The sequence below is a fragment of the Sinocyclocheilus anshuiensis genome, unplaced genomic scaffold (assembly GCF_001515605.1).
Source record: "Sinocyclocheilus anshuiensis isolate Anshui unplaced genomic scaffold, SAMN03320099.WGS_v1.1 scaffold393, whole genome shotgun sequence".
Taxonomy (NCBI): domain Eukaryota; kingdom Metazoa; phylum Chordata; class Actinopteri; order Cypriniformes; family Cyprinidae; genus Sinocyclocheilus; species Sinocyclocheilus anshuiensis.
Window position 1 is genome coordinate 1,974,550 of NW_015536501.1, and position 21,782 is coordinate 1,996,331.

At 36.3% G+C, this 21,782-nt stretch overlaps 1 protein-coding gene across 1 annotated transcript in view; it reads left to right on the plus strand.

Moving 5' to 3' along the window:
* Positions 1–21,782, plus strand: part of LOC107689851 (seizure 6-like protein) — a 40,846-nt gene that overhangs the window by 932 nt on the left and 18,132 nt on the right. The gene's annotated exons all lie outside the window — the stretch shown is intronic.

Below are 21,782 nucleotides of genomic sequence, written 5' to 3' on the forward strand. Positions count from 1 at the left end.
ATGCTTTCTTTTGTAAATCGTGCGCTCGCATCAGAAACAGGAGCAGTTTGATTTCAGTAAGTGTCACCTCCCCAAAACAGGAGCCCTCACCCTCCCTGACCTGGTGTAATAAATGCAATGCTGTTGCATTATTCATGCAGATGCGTGAACAAGAAGTCAAATGACTGTGTTGGTTCATCCACCCGTGTTTTTCTTCCCCGAGCAGCTCTTTAATCACTTGCTGTGTAAAGTTAGCTCAGTTCCACGCGCGTGGGCAACTCATCTTTAATTGGGACATGCGCGAGTGCATGGGGCTCCTTAACACGATTCTGTCCTCTAGTAAAAAAAATGATGTGTTTATTTTCCGTCAGTTGTGTGCGATTTCAGTAAGTGTCACCTCCCCAAAACTGGAGCCCTCACCCTCCCTGACCTGGTGTAATAAATGCAGTGCTGTTGCATTATTCATGCAGATGCGTGAACAAGAAGTCAAATGACTGTGTTGGTTCATCCACCCGTGTTTTTCTTCCCCGAGCAGCTCTTTAATCACTTGCTGTGTAAAGTTAGCTCAGTTCCACGCGCGTGGGCAACTCATCTTTAATTGGGACATGCGCGAGTGCATGGGGCTCCTTAACACGATTCTGTCCTCTAGTAAAAAAAATGATGTGTTTATTTTCCGTCAGTTGTGTGCGCTGATCTTCTGAAATGAGAAGGAAAAGGCACCTCTCTGCGTTTGGATTATTTCTGTCCAATGTAAATTCATATTCCAGCTCCATTTGACATTTCCAGTTTCCAGGTTAAAGGAACAGCGTTTTCTACACTATAAGCAAGTATAAACAATATAGCCTATATGTTTTTGTTTCTATAGAACAACCTAGGCTATATTAAAAACTCGCGTATGCGAGTTAAACATTGCTTCAAACATAATCACTACAACAATACAATAACGGATATTTTATAATGTCATTAATAGTACAAACTGCTGTTTGTATGTTTTATTAGGCTATATTAGTCGCAGTTATTGTATCATCGACTATCCTTGGTCAAACGTGCGTTATGGTCGCAGACATGGAGGTGCAGCTACAGCTTTATTATTTATTTATTAATTCGAGTGATTTTAAATTAATTTTGATTCAGATTTAACTGAAAGTGGTGATATGTGACTGTTTTGTAATTATTCGTCTATATTCATCGGTTTGACGCATTCAGGTTTTTCGCGCACATGTTATGAACGTCGTAGGCGGGCTTTATTCCGTTGACAGCGTCATCAGCCAATCACAGCGAAGCAGACACACCTACACAGGTACGTTTCGCGTTTTACCGCTCGTATTAACGCCATGTTTAATGATGAGATTGTCGACGCAAAAGAGCTCAATAAATAAGACAAAACCTTCCTCTGAAACTTCATATATAGTATGAATAGTGTTACTTGAGAAACACGAGCGTCATATTTTGTTATTTTTTCATTTATTTTACTTGTAAAGGAAGGCCTACTAGCAAGCACAACTTCCTGTAACCGTGAGCGCATCTTTGCTGATAATGTGAGTGTGTTTGCTACAATCAGTACGTTTTTACATGTAGTTTACATTCCTTTATTTATCATGCTAAATTTGCTAGGTTGTCCAGTTTTAGGCTACATGGCCATTAAGTGAACCCATGAACCACTTCTGGTTGCCCAGTTAATCATGTGACATGAAATCCCATGAAATTTTACTATATAAATAAAGAATTCAGGGCCAGGTGTTGTGGGTTAAACAAAAGATAACTTCCCTTTAACACAGATGGCTATATAGTTTAAAAATGTGTAAAAACATGCAGTAGGCTACTTTCAACCTACAAATCACATCATACCTTAAAAATTACAAAATGAGCTTACGATAGAATTAAAACCACCTCCTTCTCCTGACTGATAACACTACTCTTGCCTGCTGGTTTTTATAGACAGCTCTAATGAAAACACTTAATTAAATAATTACATAAATCAATTAATTCATTAGTAATTATGTCCCCACTGGATGCAACAAATGCCTCGTTTGTAATGGGCAATCTAGTAATCTAGTGATGTCCGGATCGCAAACTAATTGTTCTATTTAACCGGATCTTCTTAGTGAACCGGTCAAACCAGTTCACCAAATCGAACTGAATCGGTTCGTAGGTTTACACGTCACGTTTTGGTAACGATACGGTTCACTTAGAACCTCAACCGAGGTGGTACTGAAAAAAGTACTGGGTACCAGGTACTGTACACAGTGGAAAACCCCCCAAAAGTGAACCGTGCCGTGCCGTAGAAAAGCGCCATAAGTTGAATTGAATGTTGGATAACTGCACAGGCAAGATTTGTAAGTGACTAGTCTCATGTTAATACATATAGGCCTAATATTAAGTCTTGTGGATTCTAATACATATGCTATAAGTCTTGTGGGTATTTTTTATGTTTTCCCTTGCTCCATAGACTTCCATTTTAATGTTCTGTTCCATTTAGTTTAGATTGACAGCTTTAACCATGCATTATTCTGTTGTCAGCACAGAATATGATGTGTAAAGAAACAAAATGGCATTTTAATGGCAAAAAGCATTTGTTTTGCTACTGTACAGTTATTTAAATTCTAGATTTCTACATTAGCTTCCGAGTTGGCTTTTGTTTAATTTACATAGTGGAAAATGTGAATTGAATTAAATGGCATAAGAGCATTACTTTAAACACAATTACAGTGCGTTGTTTGTGTTTACAAATAATGAGTTGAAATTGTCTGGAAATCGACAACATCTGTAACAGTGATTCATTACTTAATATTGAACTGAATTTGTACTGAACCCAGCACTTTCCATAACTAGACGTGTTAGATTACAAAAGTTATCATGTCCCTCGTGTTCACTTTGGATCACGTCCCATAATAATTGAGTTCTCTTTGTTTTGGCACACTCTGTTTGTTAAAAGGAATGAGATCTTAGTTACACTAGCTGTCTTTATTTACTGCCGGTGATATGATAGAGCTCTTCCATGCTATGAAACACATGAGAGTGATTTTTCCTGGTGACTCAAATGAATCTAAATTGTTATATTTTAAAGAAATAATTCTCTCATATCACTATTTGCTCTCTATCATTGTGTTTGGTGTTCCTTCATTCGTAGAAGAATTGTGCTGGTCGCTCTCTTCCATGCAATTACAGTGAATGGGAACTAGGGCTTTCGTGCTTCAAAAGCACCATAAAAGTAGCCATAGGACTCACGCTCTGCTTCCACAGAGGAAAGAAAGTCATACGGGTTAGGAATGAGTAAATGAGTGCGATTTCTCATTTTTGACTGAATGCAGAACTATCGCCTGCAAAGTTTTAAGCAAATTCACAGTAGCTCTCCCAAAAATCAGATCGACTATTCTGGCGGTGCTGTCAGTGTTATTTTCACAGGGCCAGAACTCTCTAGGTGACAGACTGTCTGTTCTGCACCTTCTAAAACTCACTCATCTGGAATTTGTCCTTCTCTTCCCATCACATCACTTCCCGTCTTTCTCCACAGCTCTCCCTAGTTTCTGATACACAAAGCCAAATGAGAATAGAAAGGGCAAGAATGTCCTGCAGGAAATGTCTGATAGGAACTAAAGCAAGTGCGTGAGATGTGCTCTCAGAGGACTACAGGCTTAAATATGTGTCCTTTGCTGTGGATTTATGGAGACCTGAACATTGGGCCATAACGTAAAAAGTGTCTTTTGATTCATTAACATGTAAATAAGGACTCTTATTACACTCTTAAAAATAAAGGTTCCAAAAGGGGGTTTCACAGCGATGTCATAAGAACCCTTTAGGTTCCCCAAAGAACCTTTCAGTGAACAGCTCTTAAAATAACCATTTTTTAAATAATGTAAAGAACCTTTTTTCCACTAGATGGAACCCCATAGAATATAATAAATGCCAATAAAGAATCTTTATTTTTATGAGTGTATGGATAATTATAGACATTTTCTGTTATTGCTTCTTGTTATGTTTTTGTTTAGCAGGCCTCATTACCATGATTTTTTATAAGTAATTAAAGAAAAGTGAATATTTGTATAAGTATCAGCGAGTGGCATAACTACCAGCAGTGCAGATGGGGAAAATTAAAGAATTATTTTAAATTAATATTTGAATGTGACTCAAGATGGCACAGTACAATTTATTAATACTTTATTTGTCTGATACAGTGTTTAAAATGTTACTTACAAATTATTTAATATTATAAAAATGATTAAATTTATTTGTGTAATATAAATATATTAAATAAAAAATACATTATGCATTTCTAAAATTATATTTATATAAATTAAATTAAAATTAATTATTTAATATGATTTTAAGGAATGTTTTAAATCACTTTTTCTAAAATATATATTGGTAAAAAAAAGTCTAAAACTACATACTATACTGATTATTGAAGTTTATTTATTTACTTTTTTTTTTTTTTACAAAAAAACTTTTTGATTTTAAAAGATGAAAAAAATGAAAAAGGCATCCGTTTCATAGAATAACTCATTTGATTGTACCTGTGTGGGTTTGTTGATTCAGGATATGATGGGCTTCTGTCTGGTTCTGAATCCATCACCAGGTGTTTGTTTTGCTAATATCATATTTCCCTAATCGGATATGAAAACAAACGCTGATGTAGATCCGTTGAACGCTGGCATGTTCTGTAAATATAAGCGTTAGGTAATATCTCTAGCGTAATTTGTTGGCTGGCATTATGGTATTATTTCAATTAAGCATGTGGTGTGTTAAAAATAGCAATAAGCTCTTAAGATTTCTGTGTACATCAGAATACGGTTGTATGCAAGATCACTGCCATTTTATAAGCTGTGACATTAGGGCAGCTTGCGTAATATCTGCTATCCTGTAGCTCTATACCATGGGCTTGCGGCCTGTGCGCGTACAGTGGATCTTGGAAAGTGCTTTCCGCTGTAGTTTCCTCCGAATGAAAGGTTTGCATCTGATGCCCTGGAGGTTTGCTGATGGGAGGGCGACTGACAGCTTCTCTTTAGCGCCTGGAGCCCGACTAAGCAGCTCAGCACCTCCTCATCGTTCACACAGAGGATTCTCTAGTCACTGGGAACTGGAGAGACTTTCTCGGGTTTCCTTTGAACACTCGTGTCCTACAGCACAAAAAAATACAAGATGAGATGTGGACAACCTAAAGATTGCAAGTGGTGGTTTTAGGAGATGCTTTATGCATTACCAGCTAATTAAGTGACAGTAAAGACATTTTATATTATTACAAAAGTTTACTATTTCAAATAAATGCTGTTCTTTTCAGCATTTTCAGCATTCAATCTGTGTTTTGCTGAAGGGCAAAATATCGATGCTTTTCTTCTTGCTGGGATCAAACCATCAACCTATTGGTTACCAGCACTGAGCTTTTGCCCACTCGCTTATCAGGTAGGCAGCAAGAGGCTGTCAAACGACAAATTAAGGCCCTCGTTAACGTTTCCCGATGAAAACGTGAGGAAACAGTTTAGCGTAAACATCCTGACACAAGAGTTTCACAGCCGAGCATCTGTTGCCTCGGAGTGTTAATGAAATTATCAGGAAGTGTTAATCAGCCCTGACTGATCGCATTGGTCGAGTGAATCCGACAAAACTAATGAACGGCCCAAAGGATCGGCTCATCTTTACCAGTGCCCTGAAAAGAGAATATATTAGTGTGTGTTTTGTGTTTAGTTGCACTGACTGGATTCATTTCAGGGGTCATTAAATGCTCTAAAATGTTTACTCTGACATGCAGAAGACTAAAATCAACTTGACTTTCATAATAAATGATCCTAGTCTTATTTTAAAGGATTCAGTGCATGTCGTGCCAAAATTGTTTGACTCAGAACATTAATCACATTGGGTTGCAACCACCATTTCGTGTTTGTTGAGTTTTAAGTAATAGTTCTCTCAAAAATAACAATTTGCTGAAAATGTACTTATCCTCAGGCCATCTAAGATGTAGATGAGTTTGTTTCTCCATTGGAAAAGATTTGGAGAAATGTAGCATTACATCACTAGCTCACCAATGGATCCTCTGCAGTGAATGGGTGCCGTCAGAATGAGAGTCCAAACAGCTGAAAAAACATCACAATAATCCACAAGTAATCCACACCACTCCAGTCCATCAGTTAATGTCTTGTGAAGCTGTGAAAAAGCTGTGTGCTTGTAAGAAACAAATTCACCATGAAGTTGTTTTAACTTTAAACCATAGTTTTTTTTTTTGCAAAATCCATAATAATGCTTTGTCCAATGAAAAAGTCCATCCCCTGTTGTCCTCTCACATCAAAATCCACCAACATATTTGTTTAGAACTGATTTGGACTGTTTTCACAATCTGTTTGAAGTTAAAAACTTCTTAATTATGGATTTATTCTTTAAAGCATGCAGATTTTTCTCTCGCAAGACATCAGTTGATGGACTGGAGTGGTGTGGATCACTTGTGGATTACTGTGATGTTTTTAATCAGCTGTTTGGACTCTCATTCTGACGGCACCCATTCATTACAGAGGATCCATTGGTGAGCAAGTGATGCAATGATAAATTTCTCCACATCTCCATGAATAAACTAACTCCTTTACATCTTGTATGGCCTGAGGGTGAGTACGTTCTCAGCAAATTTTTGGGTGAACTGTTCCTCGAAGGACGTTTGCTCCCTCACATTGAGCCATGGTGCTCAAATGGGAAATGTGAGTTTAAGCCTGGTTTTTGTTGTGTCTTGATCGTTCCCTCTTTTCAGGTACTCTGCTGTTAAAAGAAAAGCAATAAACTGTAATGGAATTATGCAAGACTGTCAAGACTGGAGAATAAGGCTCCTCAAGCATCTAAATGTTTACTGTTGCCAACACGCCTTTTAAAGAGATTAAAAAGCAGGATATTGTTGAGGAATAGAACACAGCCCCTCATAATCGCTCCTAACGCGGCTACAGCGCTAATGATGCATGTGAATGAGCGATTCAGAACGTCAGCGCTGAACTTTGAAGATGCTCCATGATGAGTCTGAGCCTCTGAATATGACGGTGTCACTTCAGCCAGATGGAACGGTTGGTGCAAAGCATGCACCATCTGTCAGGCACATGACACCTCAATTTCCGCGGAGCATTTTACATGCTTAATATTTCAGCTTCCCTTTACTTCAAAGCGGTGGCTGCCAGGTCGCATGTTTTGAAACGTCCCAACCTGTTTCTCTGATTTGAGAGCTGCACGCAAGCGACTGCCTTCACCTGAGCCCGGGTGCGTTTAGCGCATCGAGACGAGGTGAGAAATGCAGTCAAAGCATTGCCGTCAGCTCCCCCGTCTCCACGGTGACATTTGAGAGCTAGTGTTTGCCTTAACGTTTTAGCTCGATGTTTTACACACCTTCAGCTGTCGGGTTTGTTCATCCTGTGCTTGCGAGCGCTGTCAGCCGCTAATGCAGACGGACAGTCCCAGCAGGTGGAGAGAGTCGATTCAGTGCTGAAACTTCATTTTACAGCTATTATGGAAATGACTTTTTGGGGGCATGAAGACAGCTTTAGAAAGAGCCTCAGAATTAATGTAATTTCAGACGTTTAGATCTGAATCATTTCTGAATGTGATAAGGTCTCGCGCCTGCTGCTTTTGTAGATGGGAATTAATGTCTTGAAATGTGGCTGAAGAGCTTTAATGCCCTTAAAACCTACTGTGGAGGTACCATGGTACTTTTGATATACAGTATACCAGGGCACTTACTACTTATTAATATGCCGTGGTATTTTAGACATGTAACATGGTATTACCAGGGTATTATTGTAACTACCATGTACATTTGTACCAAAAGCACCATAGTATTACCATCTGATACTATTACTGTTATGCCACACAGTAGTTTTTGCAAAGTACATAACTATTTCATTGTACTTTCATATCCAAAAACTATTATTATCTGGTACCACACTTGCAAACAAGTACCATAGGATACTGCCATGGTATTTTTGAAAAGTACAATGGTATTCTCGGAAGTTGTGGTAAGTGTTTCAAAGTACCATAGTATTATCAGATGTGCCATAGTACCGCCACAGTACTTTTTGTAAGTTATAACCAGAAAAATCATGGTATTACAATGTTACCAAATTAAAAACATTGTATCACCATGGTAAATATTCATAGAGCAATGGTATTAACCATGTTACCATATCAAAAATGGTATTACCATGGTAAATATCCATAAAACCATGCTTTTACCATTTTCCTTAAAAATGTGATGGTACCATGATATGATGATGGTATCAGGTAAAAATACCATGGTGTTTACATGGTACTACAACAAGGTACTTTTATGAATATCATAGCACTGGTACCACATTAAAAAAGTACAATTTAGACATGTAAGATGTTATTGCCATGGTATTTTGGAAATGTACAAGGTCAGTCTTGGAAGTTATGGTAAATGTTTCCATAGTATTAGCATCTGATACAGTCACTGTACCATGGTGCCACCACGGTACTTTTTCTTAGGCCATAACCAAAAAGCTGTGGTAATACCATGGTGCGTATAAAAATCAGGGTGTTACAGTGGTACTATGGTATCAAAAACATGGTATTTTTCCTTACAAAAGTGGTAGAATGTACCACAAATACCACAATAAGAGTATTTACTGGCTATTTTTAGGTACTTCTTAGAATAATGTGGTTTTATCACAAAAAAAGTTATTATCTGATACCACAGAAGTACCTTGGAGTTCCATGTAAATACTGCGAAAGAATACCATGGTATTACCATGATAAAAAAGCATGACAGTACCATGGTGCTTTATTGTTAGTGTGTGATGTAAGGCGTCGCGAATGCTGTGTTAAAATGGGTGGCCGGGTGTTTTCTGCCTGTGCAGTCTCGGCTGCGGTCGGAGCCAGGCCTTTTGAGTGTGTGAATGAGTGATCGGTTGGAGGGTTCTTGGCAGGGCTGCACACTTTAGTGCCTCTCTGTGGGCAACAGTCATTGAAACACCACTCACACTCCAGACTGCCTCCCGTTCATGCATGGAGCACAAGATGGAGGAGTCAAGGCATGGAGAAGAGGGGGGAAAAAAAGAAAAACACACTCATTTTCATAGCCTTTTTTCCATCTTGTATCCATCAAACTTTGTCACACTTATGAAACCTCCTCACTGTCACAGGATCTGTGTGTAGATGACAAGCACTTTGATTTTTAGGCGTACAGCGGGTTTCCTCTGGGTAGCATAAAGCATAAATAAATCAACAAATAAATGTTTTAAAGGACAACCGCATTAATTGTAAATGGAGAGGGCTTTTAAGATAGGTTGTCATGGTGATAGGAATATCAACACAGGAAATCTTTGGGAAAACAAGAGTGGAATTCAGTTCAGTTCGATTCTGTTTTATTAGTAGAGCACTTTTTCTATTGAAATTGGTCCAAAGTAGCTTTACAAAGAAAAGTACGCAGTGAATAAGCCAAATGTGACATTGCCATGGAAAAACTGCCAAAGATATTCAGGTTAGATGGGGAAGAATCTCAAAGGCCATTATCTGTGGGTTTGTTTTGAAGTTGCATACTAATTAGTCATTACATTTATGAAATTAAGTAGTATGCATGCTATTATACTGTACGTTATGTGAATTTCTGTATGCTTGGAACATCTGGATGACATACTACATTTGCCTGAGTCAACTAGAGCTCACAACGTGAAATACTTAATCCCATAATGCAATGCAGTCAACTTCATTTTCCAATTGAATTTTTAGATTTTATATTATATTAATCCAGTTTTTTCATTTTTATAAAATTGTAAACTCTTCTGAATTAAAGGGGGAAAATTATTGTAAATATTTACAAGATGATAACTGGATGTCATATGCTGAGTGAAACAAGCAAAATAATGAGGTCATGTGACTGCATTTATTTGATCCAAAATAACTAAAAAAACAGAAATATTGTGAAATATTTTACAGTTTCAAATTTCTGTTTTCTAATTGAATATATTTTAAAATGTAATTTATTCCTGTGATGCAAAGCTGAATTTTCACCCTTGTTAATCCAGTTTTCAGTGTCACATGATCCTTCAGAAATCATTCTAATATGCTGATTTGAGCTCAAGAAAAATTTCTTATTATTATCAATGTTGAAAACCCAAGTGCTGCTTTGTATTTTTTGTGGAAACTGTGATATGTATTTCAGGATATGAGCGGCATTAATTTAAAACATTTGAAATGTCTTTACGGTCAATTTTGATCAATTTAATGAGTCCTTGCTTATTAAAAGTAGGCCTATTCATTTCTTAAAATCTTACTGACCCCAAATGTTTGAGTGGTAGTTTACTGTAAAGAAATGGTAGTATGATAATCTGCTATTCTGAACATTGACAGAAGTTTGTGAGGAATCTGTGTGTTTTTGTGGGCTGATGCCCAGATCGTTCTTCTTGATCTTTTTGATCCCTGTGTACACTTTGTAAGTTAAATGAAGGCAGGAGAGGGAGAATGGAGAGGATACGGCCCTTTGATGTATTGTCACCCTTTGTTCTCCAGAGAAGTGGCTAATCACACTCTTGTCGAATCGTAGAAAACGCCGTTCATTTCACCTCAGCTTTGAGGAACACAGCGTCCCAAAATAACACAAATAAAACCAAAGCAAAGGTCAGAATGATGAGGGAGGAGCGCTGAGATTAAAGGCAGAGGACAGAGGGAAGGATGGAGGGTGAGAGGAGAGAGAGGAGCAGGACAGACAACGCACACCTGTGCAGCTGCTCAGAGACGCTCGAATGATGAGCGGGCAGAAGATGCCATCTGCCTCGCCATCCTGGAGGGAATCCAATAGATTCCGGCCCCCAAAACATCCAAGAATGGATGAGATCCCTATAAAGGCACCATGGAGACTGTTCTGATGTTCTTTAATAGGACTGAATTGTATTCATATTTAAAATACTTTCTCCTGTCCTAATTTAATATGCTGAAACAATAACTACACTGTGAGAAAAAATCTGTTGAAAAACTATAAATGTCCTGGCAGAAAATGACCAGTACCTTTTCCGTTACGGACGTTTCCTTCAGTGCAAAGCATAATTCAAAATATGGCTAAACGCCTTTAAAAAGTCAATAGAGAAGATTTGTTAATATTACCATGGTACATTGGGCTGTATTTTTACACTTTTTTTTTATAACCCATTCAAATTACGTCACGTAAATTGTCTTCTAAAGCAATGTAAAGATTGTATTAAAGAATGATTTACATTTACATTTATTTGACACTATTTAATTTCTTAAAAGAGTTTAAACTTGCCTTCTGGTGCTGTAGTATGAAACCAGGTTGTGCGTTGTCCAGAATGGAATTGAATTCCAATTTAATACCTGAAATTAAACTGTATTTGAATTGAGGTAGCAAACAGGTTGCAGAATTGCAATTCTAATTTATTGTTTATAAGTATAAGTAAATTCAAAAAAATTAATTTAGCTGTAATTTTTTACTAGAAAAGCTAGTTTCATCAAGATTGTTGGAGTGTTTTAAAAAAAAAAAACATGTTTAATTCAATGTATTTCTGGCCATTTCTTTGTAATTGTTTGTGAAATTGAATTACAATTTCTGAGTGAAAATAGTTTTTTTATTTTATATAAAGGGTTAGTTCACCCAAAAATGGAAATTCTGTCATTAATTACTCACCCTCGTGTTATTCGAAACCCGTAAGACCTTCGTTCATCTTCGGAACACAATTTAAGATATTTTTGATGAAATATGAGGGCCGCGCAAGCGTGTGGCGGCACTGACCCAGATCCGGCGTAATGACGTCATCACGCCGGATCTGGGTCAGCGACCGGGGGCCGCCACACGCTCGCGTCATGATACTGTCGTGAACGCGCGTCCAAAGTGACGCAGTAGAGACAAAATGTGGAATAAAGTCGTTATTTTTGTTTTCTTTGCGCAAAAAAGTATTCTCGTAGCTTCGTAACTTTACAGTTGAACCACTGATGTCACACGGACTACTTTGTCAATCATCTTGGTACTTTTCTGGACCTTGCACGTGGTAGTTACCTTGCTGTCTATGGGAGGGTCAGAGAGCCCTCATATTTCATCAAAAATGTCTTAAATTGTGTTCCGAAGATGAACGAAGGTCTTACGGGTTTCGAACAACACGAGGGTGAGTAATTAATGACAGAATTTTCATTTTTGGGTGAACTAACCCTTTAAGTGTAATATGAAACATCCCATTTTTTTCACTTCATATTTTTTGGTTACATGTGCCATTTCATACGTCACAAGAGTAAAATTGCTTGTGGTTTTTTATTGCTAACTCTTGAATACTTATTTATAGTTGCTTTGCATATTATATTTAAATAGGAAAAAATGCTTACATTAAAATGATACACTTTAATGTAAAATAAGCTTATTAAATGACTAAATTTGACCATTTTGATGCCAAGTCTTTCACCCATCTTATTACACATTCAAGTTGATTTGTGCTGAAAAGCTTTACATGCCGGGTGAACGTGCCATCTGTACTGGATCAGGATTGACAGCTCTTATTTTCCACATCGACGGACGACTCAGTCAATCTAGCTGTGCAGTCACCAGCAATTTGATGGTACACTCACCAGGCGTTTGTCCAAGACTCTTGATGTAATTTGTACATGTTTACAGACTCGCAACAGATGATAAGGATGTTCGCGTGATAGTTCATTGGTTTAATATTGTATCAATGGTGCATTGGGCAACACTTTAGACAGAGATGATGTGTCATGTGGCTCATCCCAACACAATCAATGGATGCTCCAGTTCAGCGTTGAATCTAGAGGGCTCGACTGACCCGATGGGGGCATGTAGGAACTGTCCCGAGACATCGACCCAGTGTCTGTGCTGCTCTCATTAGCTTCCACTGGAAAAAAAAAATCATTATTTCTGGTTCCTGCTTTTCTTTCCCTGTGGTGTGAGCTTCCAGTAATAGCCGCTGAAACCGGCATTGAGCTCAGGGCCGAGCACCACCGCTAATGAGGCAGGTGTTCAAATTAGTGAGCCGGGCCAGCGATCCCTTGGGAAAATGGCTGCCGTCATGTAGATGTGGAGAATGAGAATTTAGATTAATTAATGCTGGAATGTGAGCTTGAGTCAATAGTTCAGATATAATTTATATGCGGCCCTTCTGAGGTATTGTTTGGAAAAATATTGTGTTGAAGTGGTTGCCAAGGCACGGCGTGTGCTGATTGGTTTTAGCAAGATGCTGTGGTTGCTCTGGTGTTCTGGGTGGTTGGTAGGGTGTCATTTGCCAGCCCATTTCCAAGACTCTCGCTGTGTCTGAAATTAAATACTTCCCGACTATATAGTATGCGGAAAACAGTATGCCAAAAGTACATCCAAATTTCATTCATACTACCTATATTCATACAATATAGAACATGCTTTTTAAAAGGCCGCAGAGTAAGTTCAAATTCAAATGTAGTACCTACTCAGACAGTATGCAATTTCGGACACACTGTCTGTGATATTCTGATCTCTAGATTTGAATTTTGTCCATCTTGAAATATTCTCTACCATTCCAATGCTGTTTTACAGACAATTTGTACGTATTTTATGAGGTGGCTAATTCGTACACACTCGACCTCACTCATATGATTTCTGTGATTGTTAACTGTGATGGGCGGGGTTAGGTGAGGTCCTTCGTATGAATTCCTACCAATTTGACACCTCATAAAATGCGTACGATTTTTCATGAATGGAATTATGTTTGAATTAGCTAATTCGTGTATGAATTAGCAACTTTGTCAAATATGTACGAATTGTTGTGAAATCGGGATGACCATCCAAACGTTCAGGGCCAATATGATTTTTTTTTAAAGAAATTAATACTTTTATTTACCAAGGACAGATAATTTCCCCCCAATATGTGTGATGTTTTGTAGTCATTATAAGCGCCTTAGCCTTCGTATACGGTGCTTTTCCACAGCGATCGGATATGATCGGACGGGAATGCGCCGCCAGGAATTTACGGTTACAGTAATTGTCTGTTTGTCAGCTGTAAAGCGCGTTGGGGATGTCACCGGCGGTGGAAAGAGGAAGGGCATAAAAGCAGACAAATGTGGAGATTGAAAAGTCAAGGTTAGTTATATGTTTCTCTATTCAGCTTGCTGTTCAAAATTTTGGGATTGTATATTTTATTTATTTATTTATTTAAAGAAGTCTCTTATATTCACCAAGGCTGTAATCAATAATACAATAAAACAGCTGCTGTTTGCTGCTCAAGAAACATCTCTCATTAATTATTATGCTTAATATTTTTGTGAAAAACATGAAACTTTCTTTTTGGGGGGGGTTAATAAATAGAACGTTCAAAAAAACAGCATTTATTTGGCACAGAAATCTTTTGTAACACTGTAAATGTCCCTTTTGATCAGTTACATGCTTTTTTTGCTTAATAAAAATATTAATTTCTTTAAAAAAAAAAAATTGGTCCCAAAATTTTGAACATTAGCAATAGTTTAATAGATAGCCTAAATAGTGTATATACTCTACACAGATATAAAATAAAATGTAAAATATGTTTTTGCTTTATTTCAAAATACTCAAATTTATAAGCAGTTTGAAATATATCTATTGCTGCAGTTTTTGTTTCCATGGTAACGGCGACTTCTTTGGTGGATCATTGTAAATTCTGCTAATAAACATGATTTTAAAAAGTTGAATTGAAAATTGAATTCTTTTGAATTTAGACTTCTACAGAAGCTTAACCTCAGAGCTCACGGTAGGCCTGTCTTTATCGGATTATACGTTATTGCTAAAAGTCCGTTTTTCTGTAAAGAAAATGAATAGGATTTTTACTTCTGGAGCTCTGCTGTTGCTCTCTATCGCTGCTGGCTTTTAGCAGCATCCTGATAAAGACGTAACTGTCTGGTGGAGGTAAATAAACTCTGCTTTATCAACAGCAGAGAACGCTTGGTAAATCTCTCCAGGTTGTTGAGGCAACAACGTCTAACTGAAAATCCTCCAGCTGCTCTCTAGGCTGCAATTATGACAACTGAATACCTCTATTTTGATTTTGGCATATTCGCACCGAACAGCTTTTGGATTTGATCCAGACACACAAAGGGAGGCGGGATAGGAACCATCAAGCGTTTGTACACAGTTGACAGGATCTCGGGGTTCTTGCTGATCCAGATTGGTCGGGATCTTCCTCTTGTGGTGAATAGACCATTGTGCGTGTGATTGGCCCTTTTTCACCTACATTTACATTTACATTTAGTCATTTAGCAGACGCTTTTATCCAAAGCGACTTACAATTGGGGGATACATAAAGCGTCAAGGTTAGTTATATGTTTCTCTATTCAGCCATGCGTTCAATCCTTGACAAGCGTGCAATTCTTCCTCGCATCCATACAGCCAATAGCGGTGGCCTTTATCTGCTCTGCTCAGAAACACACAGTCTCTCTCTCTCTCTCCCTCTCTTTCTCTCGCCCATCCTCACCCACCGTCCTCTTTATCTCACGCAATCCCTCCTTTCACAACTCTTTTTCTCTATGGTGGGATCATTGACACCTTTAATGAGTCAGCACGCAGTCATAGCACTAAACGGTGATAATGGGATGCTGTGTAGACGGGGGAGATGTGGAAGTGTGTGGGAAGCTCTGCGAGAGCGTGTTTATCGGTTCGGTCAAACCAAGTCATTTGGAGCTTATTTTAATGCCCTTTCTTGTACTATGACCGCCCACTTTCTTGGGTTCCGGAAGAACTTTTTTTTCTATTAATTTTCACCTTAGGGATTTCAAATAAAGACTCGGAAACCTCGAAGCAAACCAACCTGCTCCCCGCTGAATCACAGCGTTACAAACTTTGACTTGACACATCAACAATGTTAATTGTGGCAGGCAATATATTCCATAATTTATATTCTGTAATTCACCTCATATGCATTGCTTTGAAAAGAAAGATTTAATTTAAATACACTTAAATTGGACTGCTGGTGGTTAGTTAAAGTTTTGATAAAGTTGTGCAGCTGTTTAGCTTTCTTTTTTTCCCAATTTTAATTCTTTAAAGGGGAATCAACTCATCCCATGAAGCATTACAATTGACTGTAATTTATGGTACAAAAGTCAAGTAGCTTCGTTTGAATGTCAAAGGATGCTGCTGAGAGGAATTATATTCCTGGATTTCAACAGACGAAAGACCTGGAATAGGGTTTGTTACAGACGGGGAGCTTCAGCTTGAGGAACACTGGTGTTTTTAACTATGCTGTCATATTTCAAAAAACCCTTTTAGATTATTTATATTGATGCACATGTGTTGCACAAGTTGCTGTGCATTTGCTTTCTAATAAAAAGACCAGTGGAGGTACCATGTTATTTATATATTTATTATACCATGGTATGGTACTGTGTGAAAAGAATATATATCATGTCCATACCGTGGTGAAATACTATAGTATTTTGATAAATAGCGTTATTTTAGTTTTGTTTATATACTATATGTAGTATTTATTAATATTTCACAACTAGCTTAGATTTCCAGTTTTTGTTTGAATTTTTATTAGGTTTTTTTTATTAAGCTTAAATGTATTTTTAAGTCTTAGTTTTAGTTAAATTTTTTAAGCAATTTTACTTCAACTTCAACTTATTTCATTTCCGTTAGTTGCTAAGGCATCATTTCCAATGTTTAAGTTTACTAGGCTACAGTATTACCATAAACTAAGGTATTACCATGATTGTATGATGGTAATACTATGGTACTTTTTGTAAGGAATACAGCAATTAAAAACAACATTTAGACATCCAGGATAGTTTTAATTGTACTATTTTTTACATGTATATGTATATACTGTTTGAATATAGGATTCATACATGGTTCTATGAAAAGCAAATACCAGACACCAGAAAAACAGCAGCTAGAAACCCCCTTTAGACCGGTTTCAGACATTAATATTTCTCGCATGGATGAGCTGCCACCGTTTTTTCGCCCCTCCTGCATTTTTCTCAGCGTTGGCCATTTATTGAATTGCATTTCTTCTGTTTCCGCCGTCACTGTCAGGAAAGCTGTCTGAGTCATAATCCGACAGAATAAGCAGAGTGCGGGGGGACGGAAAGAAGCCGAGTCGAGGAAACAAGATAAAGAAAAGAGCGAGGCAGTGGGAGAGAGACAGCGAGATGGGGAGGAGAGAGAGACAGTGAGGTTTAAGTTGATGACAGCTAGAGGAGGATTAATTTCTCAGTCAGCAGCAGTGTTGGACTCTGTGCTCTTAGTAATTGCTGTGCTGTTGGGGCCCCTGTGTTTGGGGCTCATTATCTCATGTGAATGAATGGGGTTTACGGGATCAGCTCAACCGCACTGACACTGCTGCAGAACGCTTCACTCGCTCCAGATGGACGGGCGTTAATGTGTCTACTTGACGTGAGCAATTTCTAACCGGTGGAATAGTTCATTTGTCATTCAGAGTAGCGGGGCAAATAACACCCTAGTCATTTCTGGTTATTAAAGTTGGTGCACTTGCAGTGTAGCATTGTTGATTATGACTAATGGTCAAGCTAAACATTTCTTTTTTATCTTAATTTCTTTTTTCTTTTTTTGATGGTCAGTGTTGATATATAGAAAGAGGAATGGTCGGTGAAATATGTTATTATATGATATAATAATTACATGTTATAGCTACATACTTTTTTGTTGACAGAATTTTATTGACAGATTTTATTGACAGTAGATATGTGTATACAATTTATTATTTTATAAAAATTATATATAAATTATAAATGTAAAAATATAATATATATATATAATTTGTAATGCATTAAATTATATGCACATCATTATTTGTGTATATGCAATTTAATGCTACATATATAGAGATATTCAATTTAGCAACTGATAATGTAAAATGTGATGAAATGAGATAGACTTAGATAAATTCAATAGATAGATATATAGATCGATAGATAGATAGAACAACAGATAGACAGATAGATAGACGGACAGATAGATAGATAGATAGACAGACAGACAGACAGACAGACAGACAGATAGATAGACAGACAGACAGACAGACAGACAGACAGACAGACGGATAGATGGATAGATGGATAGATGGATAGACGGATAGACAGATAGATAGATAGATAGATAGATATGTATGTCTGTTTCTATGTAAGTTAATAACTGTGGTATCAAATGTTCACACGTTAAATACAGCAATAAAGCAATTTTGAATTGAATTGAATTGAATAGATAGATAGATAGATAGATAGATAGATAGATAGATAGATAGATAGATAAACATTATCAAGTACTAAATTGAATACTGCATTTATGTATTTTATATTCCATTTGTGTGTGTATATAATTAATAAATCATTTAATTTGAATTAAAATTTAGGATGTGTATATACTTAAATTGTAAATAAAAATGATGATCATAAATTCTACATTATTAGTTGCTAAATTGAATATCATATTTTTATTGTTTTTAATTGATTAGTTGATTATGTTTTCATCATAAAATTGCTGATTTTTTTTGTGTTTATAATTAATCACTTAATTTTTTTTTGTATTTTTGTATTTATTTCTTTTTTTTACTACGTTTGCAGCTATGTCATATCCGGAGGTTGCATACAGCAGAAAGGCAGTTTCATTGTTGACAAGCTCTCATTGTGTCTGCTTGCAATTACTGACTGGTGAAATAGTTCATTTGACATTCAAAATAACAGGTTTAAAAAATAGTGTGATTAAAATACTCTCTCTTTCTGTGGATAATGGCTCCTGTCCTAACCAACTCCAACCCTATAGTGTTTAGTGGCGCTGAAGTTTCAGAGTCAGATGTGTTGACTTTGTCTGACCCACTTGCTATAAATAAAAGTCGAACAGCAATTCAGCAATTCGGCAAAAAAGATCCAGTGAACAATAGCGCAAAATTGCTACTCTTTGTCCCTATAGATTAAATGAGTGACAGAGATAACACAGCACTCACAAACAGTGATTATAGAAAGCTCTAGCCTCAAATCGAACCGTTAATGGATGAAGTGTTGTTGTTTTGACACTGAATCGCAATGAATGTGTTGTAAAATCCAATTTCGCATAGGTCAGATGCTTTAGTCATCGTATATGAATACAAATCTCTTTGATGCTTCAATTGTTTCTTCTAGACGGCGATTAGTTTAGAAAATCAAATGGAGGCTTTGCTGAACTTGAGATTGTTCATCTCAGAAAAAGATCCCCGCAATCTCTTGTTTGTCTCCTCTAGAATCTCAGAAGAGATCTCAAACTGCTCTCAGAAATCTGCCATCAAGGTGAAATATGACACATTTCTCATCAAGTTTTCCTTCTTACTATATGTCAATAACACTCTCATTTTTCTCCTAAGGAAATTCAGGAGAAATGTTCTCCTGCAGAGTGTGTCCTGAAATGTTCTCCTAGATTTCTAAATGAAACATATCTGAGAATTCCTAAACAATGACATTTGCAAAATATATATTTTTCAGACATTTTCTGTTGAAGCTATGTTTTAAATCAAAGTGTTATGCATCCAGTAGTCAACTAGCTTCTCGTTTGAATCTCTAATGGTGACTAATAAATTCAGGATTGCTTATATTGAGCAGAAGTGCATGTATGCCGTACAATTAACTTTCACTAGAGGACGAAGTGGCCCAGTGCTCTTCACGTCAGGTGCTTTCCTCTTGTACTCACATTCATTACATGTTTTATTGCTCAGACAACGTCCCTGGACAACACTCTATCACTCGCAGAGGGTAATAGCTTTTTTCGCCGGTGTAATTTCATTGATCAGCCACTTCCTCTTTTTTTCACCTTGAGGAATGGCTGCTGTGGTGAAAAAGCCAACAGAGATCAGAAGATGTATGCATCTAAATTAGTTTGTTATGAAAATAAATTTAGAATAGGGTATAATGCAGTTCCACACTAAAACAATATATATATAAGATGGATGGATGGATGGATGGATGGATAGATAGATTATATGTATATATATATATATATATATATATATATATATATATATATATACACACACACAATATATATATACACACACACACACACACACTGCACTATATCAAGTTCATTGTATCAAGTTTAAGTTCACATAAATTAAAAATGTTAAATATATATATATATTTTTAATGTTCTATAAGAGTTTGGGCCTATTAAATGGTAAAAATTATGGCTTTTAATTTCACTGTAATGTTTACTGCTTATATTAACTAATTTTATCATCAGATTTTGGGAATTAATCCATTTAATACAGGCATCAGAATCAGTATTGTTATCGGCACTTTCATTCATAGTACTAAAAAGATGCTATTAAACAAACATTTTAAATATACGTGAAAATATATTTATGAATACAAATTAATGTTAGGTGTTAAAAATCAAGATAATTTTTTAATTGACAGCACTAATATATATTATATTGTAATAATATTAATATTAATAAAATATTTATCTATTTTATAGTACATATAGTACATATATAGAGAGAGATAAATATAAAAAATATTTTTTTCTTATTTTGATTCTTTTTTATTATTACTGTCATAATAGTTCATATACTAATAGTGTGGAATCTTAAATATTTCTTAATTTTGTCGTTTTTTTTAAGTGTTTCGAAAATTTTTGCTTTTCTGTTTATTTCTGAGTTAAAAAGAAACATCTTTACAATGTGGTCTCACACTTTTGGACCCTTACTGTGTATTGGAGTGTATATAGTGCAGAAAACGGTCCATTTACACAAAGCATAAGCATAACAGTTTGATGTCACTTTAACTGGCTCATAGCGTTTTGGCAGAAAATGAGAGGTTGCTGTGTTTCAGTGGGCTTCAGAATGAGTTCAGGTTTGGGTTGGTGAGCAGGAGGTGTAGCTCCACATATTAGGTGCATTTCTTACCGAGTCGTTTCTCCGACACGCTTAATTTGCATTCCAGTCCATCCTCCCCGTGAAGGACTGTCTGCAAACCTGAAACCTGAGAGAGAGTTATAATAACCGGCAGTTCTGGCAGTGGTCCACTCACCCGCACAGGCCCACAATAGTGCTGTGAAAACTAGATTCCCCCTGAGCTGGAACTCCCACCTCTTTTACATCGACCCCTCATCAGTGATACAGCTGACATCTGCCCTGAATGAATGCAGCACTGGCAGCCTGTTTAACCACGCTTTACCATAACCGCCTCATCACAAATCATGCATATTATCACTTACATGTTTGGCAACATGCCTTTCCACATGGAAATTTATAGCTGAGAGGTTGATTTTCACAGCTCATGAGAATTAAACTCATATTCCACTCACTCCTTCAGAAATGGAAAAAATCTGTCATCAACTGTCTTTTTTTTCTAAAAAGTCTTAAGGGTTATCTGTGTAATTACAAAGTTACATTGTAGTTTTATCATGTTCATTATTATTTGTAGCAAATTAATTGTAGTATAATTTTTTAAAGAAAACTTATTACATGATAATATAGTAAATGAAAATAAACATATTTTTCCAAATTAAAAAAATGCACACAAAATATTTTGTTTCAAATAAAATGTGAATTTTTTGTGTTAAAGGCAGTGAAAATTATTTTAAAAAATGACATTAATCAGTGTTATTTTAGTATTATTTATATACTATAATGGTTTTATTAATATTTTATTAATTGTACTTTTATATTTTAATTTCTTTTTTGTAATGTGCTTTTGTTATTTTTTTTAATATAATATTACTATTTAGGTTTCATTTTTATTTTTTTCAGTTTTTGTTTTATTTTAGCTTTAATTTTGATTTATTTCCACATAGTAAGTGCTTCACCTTAAACTAAACAAAAATGAAAAACATTGCCATGGTGACTAACTAATAAGTTTCAATTTACCATATTATATTTAACATT